Source organism: Amborella trichopoda, chromosome 5 (assembly GCF_054954075.1).
Source record: "Amborella trichopoda isolate Santa Cruz 75 chromosome 5, AtrichopodaSantaCruz75HAP2 v2.0, whole genome shotgun sequence".
Lineage (NCBI taxonomy): Eukaryota > Viridiplantae > Streptophyta > Magnoliopsida > Amborellales > Amborellaceae > Amborella > Amborella trichopoda.
In genome coordinates, this window is record NC_142340.1 from 21,265,054 (window position 1) to 21,281,455 (window position 16,402).

Below are 16,402 nucleotides of genomic sequence, written 5' to 3' on the forward strand. Positions count from 1 at the left end.
CTACAATCTAGAATCAAATTTGGCCTAATTTGGATGAGCTTTGTAAGGGCTATAATTGGTTTGAGTGCATGTCACTTTAGCCTAATTTGGAAAAAATTTTAGAGTCAATTAAGTGGTTTTAAGATTATCTATTGTGTTTCCCTAATGGTGGGGCATCTGTGACATTTTTAAGTTGTTGATAAGGTTGTAGGGAGCATCAAAATATGTGCACTATGGACTATCTAGCCTAGTGTGGTCCCTAGTGTGGCTTAGAGTAGAGTTATGCGATTTAGGTGGGATCAAAGGTGGGATTTAGGTTCATGTTACCTTAGGCAAGGTGACTTGGGCTTGATCCCCTGGTTTAAGGATTTGGGCCTAGAAACCATAGCCAGAATGGGGTGCCTACAAAATACTTTGTAAGATGAGAATAGCTTTATATCATGTTTCATGCTTTATAGATATAGTGCTTGTATGTGTCATATAATGCATTTATAGGTGCAGGCTTGGGTGGACCAATTCCCTTACTGTCTTGCCTTGCTACTTATCACAATTGCAAAGATTTAAGCTTTGTAAGTTGGACACATGTATTTAATTGTATAGGCCCATAATCACAATTACAAAGATTTAAGCTTTGTAAGTTGGCCACATGTATTCAATTGTATGGGCCCATGTCGAAATACCAATGACATGATACACATGTTTGACACTTGAGAAACTTAGACACCTCTGCTTGACTTTTTTGTTGTGAATTTTAAATAAATGACCTTAATGTCACTTAGAATCCCACCTGCCACCCCCTCTAAATGATGCATGGTGTCGTATCTAAAAGTCCAATTGTCGAATTGGTATTTCTGTTATTTTATCCATGTGAGTTACCCACTCATATGCATATCAGATTGGTGTTTCTATTACGACACTATGCTAATTTGGGAAGTTTTGATATATCTGTGGTGGTATTTCTACCAATGATGGGATTCATAGTGGGTTTCAATTTATAAAAGACATTAGCACCTTTGCTCTGGGCATTTTTTTTCTTTATTTTTTGAATTACTTGGGTTATGCCTGGTTCCTACTTGCAAGAAAAATGTTTTTGAACTTCTTATCTTTGATAACCTCTTTGGAAAGTAAATATTATTAGTGGTCTAAACTTTCTATTATATATTAAATATGAAAAGACTTTGGTGCAGGGGAGGAACTAATCTCGCCACGTATGTGTAAAGGCACTCAAGTGTTTGTCCACCGGTCATGCCTCAATTATTGGCGCTCAGTTAAGGCAATTCCTCCTTTCATGAGCTTTTAGAGATTTTTTTCCTTTTAAACCCAAAATTGTTGTGAACTCTTGGGCAACTTAATGAACAACTAGTGTCACGACCCCGCTCCCTACTGTCCCCGCCGGACCCACAGAGGGCTAGGCCCGGGCCCGTCGAAGGACCATAGGGCGTGGGGTCACAACCACAGGTAACGAGTGCCACTTGGGTTGGAGTGCGCTCAACACTATGAAAAAGAAGGAATTTCCAGTATCAAAGCCAGCCACAAAAGAAAGGATAAACGAAACACAATATACATAACCATAGTTTGCTGGATAAACAAGTCCCAAAATACATATAACAGTCGAAAATAGTACATATAGGTCTAAGGCACAAAAGGCCCAACATCAACACATATTACCAAATCAAAATGGACTACATGGCCAGGCTGCCAACCAAAACATATCTTGTAAAATGGAGCTTCAATAGAAGGGGAGTAAGGGACCCCAAGCACGACCACCAGGACATGCCACTCCAATCACGTTGGTTATCACTTTACATGGAAGAAAAATTAAAAGAGTGAGCTATAAAAGTACAGTAAATAAGATCTAGGTGCCATGCTTTCATGCTTACAAATATTATATCATGACAATCATCAGAGTTTTATGCAAGTCTTATAAAACATGGAGTCATGTGTCAAGTTCATGTTTAAACAAACGTGTCACGCATGATTTGTTTCATGATGGAGTAATAACTAATCAGATTAGTCAGATATGATTGTAATACAAAGTTGATCAAATCATTCAGGCATGAGCGTTATAACCGATCAAAACAATTAGGCATGTATGTAACAAGCATAATCAAGATTAAGAGATACCAACTAACTCCTGAAGTAGAAGCCCCACCCATCAGGCCAATCAAATCTTGATGCGTAGAGCCTCTAACATCACAACTACGAGAGAAGCACCATCAACGGGTAAATCCCTTGCATAGTGCCTTACACACGCACACAGTCCTTAGCGCGTTTTGGAGCTTTTGATAAGCACTGGCCTTGCAAGACACGATCCTCTCATGTGCCCTTTTGGCGAGAGAGCGTTACACTACCAAAGGGGTCCCAATGAGTTGTGCCTCACATAAGTTTTGGGGGGGCGACTACCCAAACACACACACTCCTAACTCTCATCCTATCAGAGAGCAGAGAAAGATCATAGCTGCCGACACAAATATCTCATCAGATCATAACATAAGCATGTCTCCATGCGCACATATCTTATTAGAAGCATGTTACCATGCGTACATATCTTATCAGAAGCATGTTACCATGCAGACATATGTTATCAGAAGCATGTCACCATGCACACATATCTTATTAGAAGCATGTCACCATACACACATATCTTATCAGAAGCATGTCATCATCCACACATATCTTATCAGAAGTATGTCATCATGCACACATATCGTATCAAAAACATGTCACCATGCATGGATCATATACCAGAACTATGTCTCCATATACACGAATCATATTAGAAGAACGTCATACATATAATCATAAAAACACCAACATGTCCAGAGCATGCTATACATATAATCACAAAAAACATCACTATGTCATATTATCATGCTTATCAGCTCAAGAGACAATATCATGTCGATAGCATGTTATATATCAATGTAATAGACATCACTATATCATATTATCATGCTTATCAATTCAAGAGACATTATCATGTGAATATCATGCTATATATCAATGCAATAGACATCATTATGTCATATTATCATGCTTATCAGCTCAAGAGACATTATCATGTCGATAACATGCTATACATCAATGTAATAGACATCACTATGTCATCTTATCAGGCTTATCAATTCAAGAGACATTATCATGTCAAAATCATTCTATATATCAATGCAATAAACATCACTATGATTTATGGTTTTCCAGGATGAACATTGTCCACCTTTAAGGGCATATCATTAAATTTAAAACAAACCTAAATTTAATGCTATATACGAGGAGAACATCCTCGCTGTGTTGGCGGAAAATTAAATTGAAAATATTTGTGGCTCAGGATGATCTCCTCGTATTTTTGGCTATACAAACTGTAAGAAGTTTCGAAGACCATGTCATTATTGGGTTTGTTCTTATTGGGCTGCATATTTGTGCATTTAGTCATGTTATAACTTTATCTGTCTCATTTTGCTCGTTTAGTCCATTTCTTGTCTATTTATTTCATTGAATGTATTAGAAAGGCTTAAGATGCCTTATAGAGGCTATTAGGACATTGAGCTCAATGGAATATCTTGGGATAGATCACGATGATGCATATTGTGTTGGGATTACTATGTGATGTTGATAATCTGTTGTTACTCATATTATAGTCTCTGTCCCTTTCTCTCGTGCGTTTCCTTTTATTGTAAAGTATTCATAGATCTTGCAAATATTTTTGTTTCCTTTTACTGGGAATGTCTTCTTTCACATTTTATATCAAGGCGTAGTTGTGGTCTCCCTGTGCTACCAGTTATGAGTTTCATTCTACAAGGCATACATTTGGATCATGTAAGAAATATAAATTTTTCTTAATTTGTCCATCAAAGCATAGGTTCACATAGTACTGTGAATTGCAGAGGTTCTCCAATCCAGCATCATTTGTTTAGTTTCTCTTAAATGTGCAAGTATTCTTCCTTAGAATCTTGTGACATTTGCAAAGTAGTTGGAACAGTTTGCACTGGAATCTAGTTTTTTGCTTTCTTTTGTTTGTATGTACAACTGTGCTGTCCTATGACTATTGACATGGTGCTAGTTTGGATAGGTTTTCCATGTCTACTCAACCTTCTTTTTTATTTCTCTCCCACTCAGCTTACGAATGTTTGGGAATGTGTAATTCATTTTGCTTCTTCTTCATTTGGTTTTCACCTGTGGGCTGTTGTGGACATTGACAGGTCCTTCAATGCCAGCCAATATTGCTACATGGACCAGTCATTAGTGAACATGATGTTATGTTGGTGCACATGAAAAATTTTGAACTGTTATCACCCATTTATCCAACTCTTCGTCATTTTTTTTTTGATGGCACTGGAATTTTCTTGTCTATATTATTGTCACTGATGCAAAATCTGAGTAGCAGCTCAGAGGGTGACGAATAATGTTGAAGGAGTTGAGATGGAGGACAAATTGGAAAGTGGAAGGGTGAGCCATGGTGGAGAAGATGATGGAGAAGATATAATATAAGATGGATGAAAATGGTGGCTGTTGGAACTGCAGGGCAAGTGAAGGTAGCATATCTAAAGGGCTTGATTGGCTTATGAAACTTATATTCAAGGTTGTGGTGTCAGTTTTGGGGGACACATATTCAATTGATCTGGAGAAGAAATGTGACGACATGCATTGGCAGTTATGATTTAGGTATTGAAAATGGCTGGGTTCGAGCATATGCCTCTACCACAGGGTTCCTTTTTATAGAGAAGTCTCTATCATGTAGCATGGTGAATGGGCAATCTACGATGTGGTTTTTGGCATGAAACAGACACATGTTTAATCTACTTGGGTTTGAGCATTTGTGCTTGGTGGGATTAGTGAGAATAATTTATATTAGAGGATGGAATGGTTTGGAATTTGAGATCTTTGTATTCTTCTATGGAAGAATCAATGTATAAGATTTTGTCACTTTTTGAGGGTGATTACCTGACTGATTGGGTCTAGAGGAAAGCAGCACCTGTCTTGTTTTTCCTTCTGGCTAGTTTTTCCTCGCTGATGGTTAGTCTATCACAATAAAATAATTACTGTTACTTATTTCTAGCCTAGAAGTTTCATGATGGCTGACAAGTGTATTTTGTGCAAAGAATTTTGGGATAGCTGCCAACATTCTTGTTTGGGGTAGCTTTAGTTGGCATGTATTGAGAAACATGTAGTGAGGTTTATTGGAATTGCCTACTTTGACGAAGGATGAGTTGGATCCGAAGTTGTCGGGTTCTACATATGGACCAGCAAACCAAATGCTATTGAAAGCCTGTGGAAGAGATATTTCAGCATATATATGGTAGTTTCAAAATCTGAAATAAAAAAATCCATTGGATCTGTGTAAAACTGGGATCCGTGTTAACCTATTATATCCTTAGCAGCTGTATGTGTTGAAACATAGTGTATATGCTGTCTACTAGAATGGGTACCCAGAAAACTGTGGCCATCAAATATTCAACTTTAATAGCTCAACTTGCTACGTACACAGTTCTTCTACATGTATTGGACAAATGCTATTGTATTTGTGCCAGCAATTGGAGGAGGGGGACTCTTTTACTTGGCTGAATTTATGGTTCAAGAACCACCAGCAATTTGGAAATTTTAGACTGGAAATTGTGTGATGTATTGTGTAGGAAGAAAGCAAACAAATAGAAAAATAAAAAGAAAAGATTGAGAGATTATGCTCACTCTCAGAGCCTACATGGTCCCCAATAACTAGTCTCTACAAAAGTTCAGAGAATAACCCAATATTCATTGTTATTTTCCTTGTCAAACCTTTAACATATTTATTGAGAAAACCCTAAAAATCTAACCTTTGTCCATAATAAACCCTAATAGCTATTAAACCCTGGGCATTTAATGTTTTTCTTTCTTTTCGAAAAGGTTACTCATTCATCCTCTTAAAATTAGACTTCCAAGTCTACCTTCAATTCTTTACAACAACAAAAGGCATACTTACCGTAAGATAACTTAAAAAACTAAAAAGATCAAATAAACCTAGTTTCAATCTCATTAAAAAGTAAAATAAAAATGGGAAATTTGTCAAAATATACCTAAGATATATTTTGATTTAATTTCAAAATGCTAGCACAAAATTTGTTGAAAAACACTTGAGGTGTTACCTAACATATTACTCATATATTTTGATTTAATTTCAAAATTCCCATCAAAATACACATGATTTCGAATTGGAATGGTAATGGGAGGAGGGTATGTTAAATAGTTGAAAATGAGGTGTTTTTTGATAAATTTCCCATACCAAATAATAGGTACTGTTTTATAATTCTCCTGAGGGTGGGAGAAGCCTCATTGCATCCTTCAAAGCCTTCTTCAATGGTTGGTGATAGAGTATCTCTATTCACATGATTACTCTTCCCGCTTCAACAAACCAAAGAAAATACTCAATGTGCAACTTGTAGTGGAACTCTGGGATATTGAGCACAATCTTGATTTCTATTTCGGCCTCAAAGGATTGTATTTACATGACACCACCATAGTTGTTGGGTTTGGGAGCGGGTCTTGAAGCAGAATTGGGATAAAGAGCGGGGGATCGTGGAATGCTAGAACATCCCTGAGGTTGGGAGTGTCGTTTGCAGAATGCATATGTTAGAAGTGAAGATCCCCAAATGTTAGGAATCAAGATCTCAACTTTTTGGGGATCTTGATCTTGACGTTTCAGGATCTTGATCCCAACCTTTTTGGATTTAGGTATTATATATACTCTTAAAAGCAAGGCAACTATATTACAACTGTAGTTATATTGTTAACTAACTATAAGTAAAGAAAATCAATAGTTTGGTTGTTGTCATAGTCTTTAAGGTTGGAATCACGATCCCTAACAATGGGAACGGGGATCCCTAACAGTAAGAACAAGATCTGAAACTTCAAAAATTGAGATCCCTTTCTTAAAGTGTTGGAGCAAGGTCCTTGAGTGGGATCGCTGCCTATTTGGAAGATCCTGGTAATAGTTTTGGAGCAAGTGTTGGAGCAAGGTCCTTCATACAATATTATTGAAATTTGTAATAGTTTTAGGTTGATGTTGCAAGTGTCATGATGCCTGATCAACCAGATTATGATAGACCTTCATGACAAAGAGTATTATCTAATCGTTGCAAATGCAAACACTAATTTAGTTCAATGATCACCACTCAAAATTCACCGATCTGGACTCAAAAGTCTTCTCTCAAATTCTCCTTGGCTGGACATATGTTCTCAAATCTCTCCATGTCTTGATTTATGTTTTCTCTAATTTGCGATTCACAATGTCCGTGATTTGTTGTAGCATATCCTTGACTGCAGGCACAAGCTGTGACAGCATCATGATGGATGTACCTTCTGACTCTGGACATCACTTGATATAACATGAAGGAAGAAGGAAACAAGCAGAAAAATGCAGGTGATATTTTCAAAGAGAATGAGAGTGAAAAGGATAAGGTAAAAGACAAAGGCATGAGAAAGCTGCTCAATCTCTCTTGTGATATCTAATGATAAGGGGTTTGTCCTCCTTCCTCACAGCCCCATGCTCGGTAGAGCCATCTCCTCAAGCACTCATTGTGACGTTTGACATCCTTCTCTACCACTTTAAAATAAGGGATTGTTTACAAAGAGACCATTTACCTTTTGTACGAGGTGGTCACAATCATTCTTGTCCCTTAGATTTCAAAATGGGTGGTTGTAAGAGTGTCATTGATTAGACACAAAGTTCCAAAAAAACATTTCACAAACTTCGTGATTCACCCCAAGCCAATCCAATTCGACATCTAATGAGTGGAAATAGTTGTGACCTCCTTGTAAAAAAGGTAAATGGTCTCTTTGTAAACAATCCCTTAAAATAAAAGGGTTGGAACATTTGGGGTTTGGGTGGTCACAACAAGAAAAATTGCCCTTCATGTTTTTCTATGACGCACACTCTACGAGTCCTAGCCAACCTAGAGATGAAGCCCCCCTTCCTCTCTCCTCCCCTGGTTTATCGAGTATGGGGTAGACACTTGTGTTGGTTGGATTCCTTGGACACACATGGGGCTTTTGGGGACATTTGGGTTATTTGGGACCCATCCACTCACGCTTCATTTTTTAGCAAATATCAAAACTTTCTTGCCTCCCTAGAATCTTTGACAAATTGGATTGAAAATTAGCTGCTGTGTATGGCCTAAACACACCCCATTGTAGAGGTGGCTTTTGGGAAGAACTGGCCTGGGTAACCTCCTTTCTGCCCAAAATTTGGTCATCAGTGGGGATTTTAATATCATTCAATGATCCCTTGAGAAAAACCATAATGACCAAGCATATTGGATTTCTTAGACTTCGGGAGAAGTCCTTAAAAGGTCTTAAAAGGCTGGGGCCTGCTTGGAATTTCGCTACCCTCATTGAGGAAGGGGTCCCCATAATTGTCACCAGCCTAGCTATATCTGTGGAGTCTCAGATAACCTCCCTTTGCAAAGATTAACATTCTCAAAAACCTTCCTTTGCAGGTTTGCCCCAGTGATATTCACACATTTACAGCCTGTGAGGAGAATCACATGGCTGATGGATTGGCAAAGCAAGAGGTAGCCGGGGTTTCAGGAGGCCCTGGGTAGCATCTGAAGGACACAACACTGACAGCAGTAGTTATCCACTCATCTTTTGGGTGCCACAAGCATCCTGTCTTTCTTCTCTATGCTTTCCTCTAGCTTTCTCTTTTCTCTTCTTTTACCCACTGTTTTGGTAGTAGTCGTTCCCTTTTCTCTTAATATGCAGAGAACGGGTTGTGGGCTACTCCATTTGTTTGGAAAGTACATCTATACTTTATTAACATACTATGCAAATTGAGTATTGGGAAAAAGGAAAAGATCATCTTATAGACCTTTCCCTTGACGACCCTCTTTAGATGTTGCAATCATGCTGCAAGCCCCATCCTAGCAAAGATCAATAGAGTACGCATTTCATCGGAATGGGGGTAGCAGTTCCCTGCCAAAACCTGTATCAGATCAGAAACCGATCCTCCTTGTTACCCTCCCAGTGGGGAGTAGTCGAAAACCATTCCACTTCAAATTTTCTTGGTTTGAAGAGCCACTCTTCATGGAACTCATCCCCAAATGGTGATCTCCTTCAATGTTTACGGTTGGGGGTGCTTTTGACTTCATGCGTAGTTCCAAATGCTATAGCAAGCCTTGAATCAGTGGAGAAGAATCTTCCAGGGCGCTTTAGCAACGAGAGAGAGAGTCCATCAATAAAGAAATTAATGACCTGGATTCTCTGGAAGAAACAAGAGATCATATAAAGTTCTAAATGCTGAAGCAAGCCTTGAAGAAGTGGAGCGAGAATCTACCAGGAGCTTTAGCAACCAAAAAGAGTCCATCAGAAAAGAAATTAGTGACCTGGATTTTCTGGAAGAAACAAGAGATATCTCCCATTCTGAGAGAGATATAGAGGAACCAATGCTAAATGCAGATGCCAGGCCAATCTCAAGCAGGAGGAAATTTTTGGTGTTAGATACCAAGATTGAAGTTGCGTAAGGCTGATGATAGAAACACCACCTTCTTTCATAAACTAGCAAAATGCTCCAAAAGGCGAACTCCCATCTCTGCGAGCTGAACGGAGTTTCAGGGGCTTCATGAAGTGAAAAGAGTCACTGTTGGATTCTATGGGAAGCTCTTTGCTTTCAAACCCCATTCCAGGCTGCAGATGGCTAGCACCTCTTTCCAAACCATCCTCGCAGAAAATTAGCTTGGTTAGAATGCCCCTTCTTAGAGTTTCAGATACAGATCAGGACTAAGCCTTGGGTCTAGATGGCTTCCTAGTTGTCCTGTACGACAAATTCTTTGATCCCATTGCATCAGACATCCTGGTATTCTTCAATAAATTCCATAGTCGTAGTGGAATGTCCCCAAGTTAAAAGAAGCTGCAGAAATCAATGATTCTACCCAATTTAAATAGCTCATACAAAATCCTGGCCATGGTCCTTATCTCCCACCTACTTGAGGCCCTATACTTCCTCATCTTGGCAAATCCCTAGTTCAAAATCCTTGATGGTGCCCTAATAATGCTCATGAGGGGATTTATTCTAGGAACCTTGTTAAGAGGCCTGGTTTGTTTGTGAAACTTGATTGAGAAAAAGCATAGGACTTCTATGCAATTCTAGTGGTCCTGACCCCCTGTCGGTACTTGCAAACTTAACTGATGGGGCGTCTTTTCAAAACCCCTGAGCTGCACGGAGCAGTGGCGACATCAGAGACAGTTTGGGATTTTTTTGGCAGCTTTTGCTAAACTACTTGGAACTGCTTCTAATAATTTTACTGAATTCAAGCTCCTAGAATTAGGGATCCGATTAGCCACTCAGATCCAGCGCTTCCTGTTGCTCATTGAAAGTGATTCCCAAGTCTTGGTGGAGTCTATTCGAGGGCATTTCCGACCTCCCTGGAGCCTACACACTTTCACCATCAATTGACGTCACATGCTATCCTCAATAGGTAGAAAATGGGAGATTTTACATGCTTATCAGAAATCAAAAGTGGTTGTGAATTGTTTGGCTAAGAGGGTGGTTACACTCAGAAGCCACTGTTTGGAGGACTCACGCCCCAGATTTCCTATCCATACCTTTTCTATATGATGCTGCAAGGACTCCTTTAAAGAGATGTAACATAACGTCTATATTGTATGATCCTCTCTTCTTATCAACAAAAACGGGTAGGGGCCCAAATTCCGCACTGATTTAGCCCCAAAAAAGAAAAGAAAAAGAGCATAGGACCACATGATAGGGTGGTCTTAGATGAAGTTTTGCTCGAAACGCTCTTTGGACAAAGTGGAGGAGTTGGATACAGGTTTGCCTTGCGTCCTCTACCTCCTCCATCTTGATTGGTGGTTCCTTGGAAAATGCTGTTGGCATCCTGAGGCTTAAGGCTCGGAGATCCCTGATCTCTTTTCCTCTTTGCAGAAGGGTGGAGATTGTCAGCACTTCGACTTCCTTACTTTTCCAAAGAGGGACTCTTGAGGGATTCAGAACCTCTAGACTTGGGCCCATAAGTTCACATCTCCAATATGCGGATGACACTCATCTTCTGTGGTTTGGAACTAGAATAAGTCGACACACATTGGCTCTTCCTAAAGCTTTTCAAAGTGCCCGATTGGGTGAAAGTAAACATGCCCCAGGTTGGAATCAATCAAGGAACTGCATGCTCCCTCGTCCAGCTACTTGGTTGTGGGGGGTGAATTGATCTCTTCCAAGTACTTGGGCTTACCACTCTGTCTCAGGAAACCAAGCAAACAGCTATCTATTCTTGAAAGATTCCAGTGCAGATTGGCTGCCTAAAATTGGAGCTTCTTATATCCTGTAAGGCGAATCACATTTAATTAAAGCCATGCTCTCCCACAGCCCCATATTCTACATGTCCTTATTCCAAAACCTCATCTCAATATGCAACAAAATCGAGAGCATTTATGTTGTCTAGCATGCTTGGAATGCATAAATGCCACCTTATAGCATTGGGATAAAGTGTGCAAACCTAATAACAAAGGTTGTTTTGGGATTAGAAACCTAAGAGTTAACAGCACTGCTTTTCTCAGCAAATGGTGATCACACTCTTCTACATACTTACTGTGGCTTGCTGTCATTTGCAGTAAATCCAGAACTGATTCCTCAGAGTGGTTTTTATTCAAAGCCACTCCAAATTCTTGCACAACATGTATTTAAGAGCAAAGGCTGGACGTACGGGTTTGCTACCAAGCCTTGGAAAATAGGTGGCCCTGTATCCTTGGGATTGACTGACACTATTGTCTTGTTAGCCCTGTTCTTTTTCTTGATTGAATGTTAACTTTTGTTTTAGGGAAAGACTAAGTACAAATAGGGTTAAAAAAAATCGTTACCATCATGCCGGATACTCTCTGCAAAAAATGGCAACCCCAAGGTGGTTGCTCTGTACATCGAAGAAATGAGGTTCACCCTGAGGTGCTGTATACATAGCAGTATGGGTTGTAGGACCTTTAAAATAGAAAGATAAATAACACGGAGCCAAAGTCAGAGTTCCCTAAATGGTTCCATTGGAATTGCGAGGGCATCAATCTCTAAGTTTGCCTTCTTAAGGTGTTCTGGATGCCATGGGCAGGGGAGGCTCTAGATGCCCAGGCTATTACATTTTCTAATTCACCCTCAACAACTAAAGATGAGCCCATTGCTGGTTTAATTTTTTGGTGCCTTCTAGCATAGCCACTGATTCTGCCATGGTGGAATCCTCTGAAACCAGAGTAGGACTCAATAGCGTTCCCATGATAACAACGGAATAACCCCCCCATATCCCGCAGGCTCAAAGGTTTCCGTGTGAGCATTCATTTAAGTTAAGTTTGATTTGGCCTAGTTATGGTGGTATCCACAAGGATGGCTAAGGGACTTGTGGAGATCTTGCTTTGAGCATTTGAGGAAATCTGCATTGGAGTGGAATTTGAATTTTTGGAGTTCATTGCCCAAAAACTTACCATTGATTTAATGTTAATCTTTGAGATCTTGGTATTCATTTGCTTGTCCTTGAAAATTCTGGTTTTTCTTTCTGTCCAGAGCACCTAAATAGCTGCTGCTAAGGCTGCTTTCCATAGGAATCTCCCTGTGGCTGAGAAGGGTGGAGAGTAGTAGACCTGGAAGTGGGTTTGTATAGATTGTGGTAGAACCCAGTATCATTGGAATAGCTGTAATAGATCAGACCAAAGATTTCCAATCAATTCGCCCTGGAGAACGAGACATTTGTTAGTTTCTTCCTCCATTTTGCACATAGTGCATTGATCGAGGATAGGAAGCCCTTGTCTGTGGAGGGTGCTCTTCTAGAAATGGCAATTCAGCTGAAGGTTTGAATCTCTTTTTTTTTTCCTTTTTTTTTGTGGGTGGGGGGTGGGGTAGAGGGTTGGAGTGGGTTTCAGCCAAGCTCCTGTGACTAAGATTGGGGTGAGTCCAAAGGGTAGCATAGAAAAAGGACATTGTGAATTTCCCTGAGGGGAGGGCATCCATACGATTTTATCGGGCTGCCATATTGGGAGTTAGGTGGACTGCAACAGGAAGAAAAGAGCTGCAAACTCTACTTGCTCATGGTCATGCGAGGTTCTTTTGAAATTTGGGCACCACACCTATATGTCCCAATAATTCAAAAGATTGGGCCACTGTTACATCTTGGTTGGTGGCTATTCAAAGGAGTGAATGGAAGCGACTATGTATGGGAGAGTGAATGATGACTATGATTTTTAATATTTTCCAGAATTTTGAAAATTTATTTTATGCATAAAATCCCCTCAAAGGGTAGTTTTGATATTTTCTAACATATGAGGTGCATTGTGGGACCCACGTTGGGGGGCCATGGGCACAGCCCCACATGGCCTACATGTCCTAGCCTAGTGAGGACGCCCACGTCCTTAGTTTATTTATTGTGGATTAAGTTAAAAGAAAATCTTTTAACAGATTATCTTATTTTAGTTGGTAATGATTTAACTGAATTGACTTTGAATTGGACCTTCTACTTCTTTTGAATTGGACCTTCTATTTCGACTTTAAACATCTAATGAAATTGGAAGTGTTTTCTAGAGAAAAAGAGTTTTAATTGTGTAGGATTTCGGAAGGTCTAATCCTTGTTTGAATATAAGTGGATATGGGTCAAGGTCTCAAGGATTTGAGGGATAATGGTTCTAGGATTCCTCCTTGATCATGATGGCTGATCTAAGGAATGGATGGCTCAAATTTAATTTTATTTTCACCTCACAAATTACCTAGGATTCCTTGGTCAAATTGAGTCCCGGTGGAAGATGGCATACCTTAGGCCCTTAAGGGCTATATGAAAGGAAGAAAAAACTGAAAGAGGGTGGGGGGGGAGGTTGGAGAGGGTTCCCCTCATTCCTATCAAGATTGTTAGACCTCTCTCTCCCCTCTTTATATCTAGGGTTAGTTGATGCTCCATCTCTCTTTCTCTAGTCCCCACTTTCTATATCTAGAATTAGTTGACGCCCCACCTAAAGGTAGGGTTGTAGAGGGTGGCACGCCCACCTAGGATACCCTAAGAAGCGGGGGCCCGATTTGATTTGTGGTTAGGAGGTGGTGATCTTGTAGCATGCCCCAAGTTTAAGGTTTGAAAAGAAACCCTAATTGTGTTAGAAGTTCACGTTCTTGGCCCCAGTTATTGTGATATAGGGTATTGCATAGATGCTTCACAGATTTGGAGGACTCAAGCTCGACCAAGGATCAGTGCGCCATCAGTTTGTATTGGGTGTGGGTGTGCTAAGTCCTGCATTAGGCAAGGTTTAGTAAGTCTTCCCAGTTTTTTTTTTCATCTTTAATTCTTAGGTCATTGTTCTTGATTTCTATTTGTGTTAAGATTCCCATTTACCTAGAATTCATATTGTATTGAATTTAGTTTGTGAATAAATTTTTTTTTTTTTAAGGAAGTAAAAGTTAAGATCCATAAGTTGTATTTAAGTTTTACTTTTTGCTTTTGTTGTATAATTTGGCATTATAAATAGACTTTCCCTTTTGTTGAAATAAAAGGAGATTTTGTTTTTGAATTTACACCCTGGGAATCCTACATAGCTACTACCTTCAGGGGTCATCATTGGATTGGAGGATTGAATGGTATTTAATGAGCCAATGCTTGATTGTTGGATGGGGAGATGGGCGTGAGGTCACCCTTGTTAGGATATAAATTTGGGTTTTCAAAGGGGATGACAGCTATGTGAGCACATGGGCTAGCGTACAGTTAGGGCTTGCAATTGTCACGTTTGGAATGTCGCCAAAAGGTATTGCATGGGGTTGGGTGTGGGATGTTGGTGTTGCTATTGATGGCAGGGAATTAGGACTTCGTGCATCGTGGAATGTTTATTGGCTAGGGTCTATGGTGAAACATAATTCCCTTGGAATTGTATTCATTGTCCCTTGGTTTTAAGTGGATTTTTGTCCTTTTATTTTGAATAAGTTTACTTTGTATTAATATGTATAAAGAGGTACAAGCAAAGAGTATATACAGAATATAGGCAAACCCAGAGAGTGGGTGCCCTGTACAAAAACCCCACAGGGCGCCAAAAATGCTGTACACCAGTGACAATAGAATAAGTCGGAGGCAAGCTTAAAAAATGCTTGCGGTCGCCGAGGAGGTGTTGAGGATAGCTCTTACCCTAACTACTGTGTCGGCAACATCGTTGGCTTCCCTATGGATGTGTCTCAAAGAGACCCTGATATTGCTGCAAATGTGAGCTATCTTGATGAAACTGTGGTCTAGTCTCCACGAGCATGGGGCGATTCTAAAGGCCCAGGTGATGGTATTTCTAGAGTCACCCTCGATCATTAACTGAGTACTCTTGACCATATCAAATCTACGAAGCCCTTCTAGAAGGGTGCCGGCCTCCGTGGTGGTGTAGTTTGTAAAACCAATGGGCAAGGAGAAGGATAGGTTTGTTGAGACCTTCAGAATCTCTAAATATGCCTCCAGTGCCTGAGGGGCTCGGGTTGCCAAGCGAGCAACCGTTTAACTTTTGTTTGATAACCCCAAATTCAGGCTGCTTCCATAAAGAGGCACGAGCAATCCTCTGAGCTCAAGATTCAGCAAGGCTTCCTAATGATGGTGAAGATCGGTGAAGGAGTAGTTGTTGAAAAGTTTCTGATTGAGGGCTGAGAATGTAAAAAGGGACTCTTCTCGAAGATAATAGGGATGATGGCTTTCTTCCCTCTGAAAGTCCTATTTCTCTCTAAACATAAGGTCCACAGAGTGGCTGCGATTGAAGCCCTCCAAGGAGTTTTTCAGATTTTCCCCAAGGGGTGTGAAGGCAAGTAGAGAAAATATGAGGGATGGACTGGGGAGTAACCCAGTGCCAATTGAAGAGGAGGAGCAGATCAGTCCATAGGGCTGTTGCAACCTTGCAATGTAGGAAGAGATGCTGATTTTTCTCTTCGGCTTTCAGGCACATGATGCTTCTATTTGTTAAGGGTAGGCATCTGCGCTGCAGGTGATCTAAGGTAAGAGCCCTCTCGTGTAGAGCGATCCAGTTAAAGAATTGGATCTTGGGAGGCAAGAAGGAGCACCATGCCTTAGCTGCAATGGATAGAGATATCAAGGTGAGGGTAGAAGGCGAGGAGATGCAGCGGTAGAAGGCGATTGAGAAAGTGCTTGAGGGAGAGGGGGACCATATAATCTTGTCCCTAAGGGTGGGAGGAAGACCAAGTGGACGAGGGCTGAGAATTCCAAAAATAGGTTGAACTCATGGTCTGGGAGGGGTCTGCGGGAGTCTGGATTCCAAGCTCTGGGAGAGTGTGACCTAGCGAACTGCTTAGCCACAATTGAAAGGGGGATGTGGACTAGGAGAAAAAGGGACGAGAACTGGTCTAAACTAGGTGGTTGCAAAAAATCCGACGTTGTGGCCACTTCTGGCTGAATAGTGCACTTGTTGAGAAAGGGTTGCCAACATGAAGGAGGAACCTCCAAAAGCTAGA

General features: G+C 40.3%; 1 protein-coding gene across 6 annotated transcripts in view; it reads left to right on the forward strand.

Moving 5' to 3' along the window:
- LOC105421482 (uncharacterized) overlaps nucleotides 1–16,402 on the forward strand; it is a 44,677-nt gene that overhangs the window by 4,744 nt on the left and 23,531 nt on the right. For 2 of the 6 annotated variants that reach the window (XM_020673883.2, XM_006854858.4), the window contains exon 2: nucleotides 1,167–1,246. The exons of 1 other annotated variant lie outside the window; for it this stretch is intronic. The gene's annotated coding sequence lies outside the window, so the exon portion shown is untranslated. Of the gene's footprint in view, nucleotides 1–1,166; nucleotides 1,798–4,178; nucleotides 5,033–16,402 lie in introns of those variants that run through there. 3 more of the 6 variants (XM_088866352.1, XM_088866353.1, XM_088866355.1) reach the window with 3 other exon arrangements.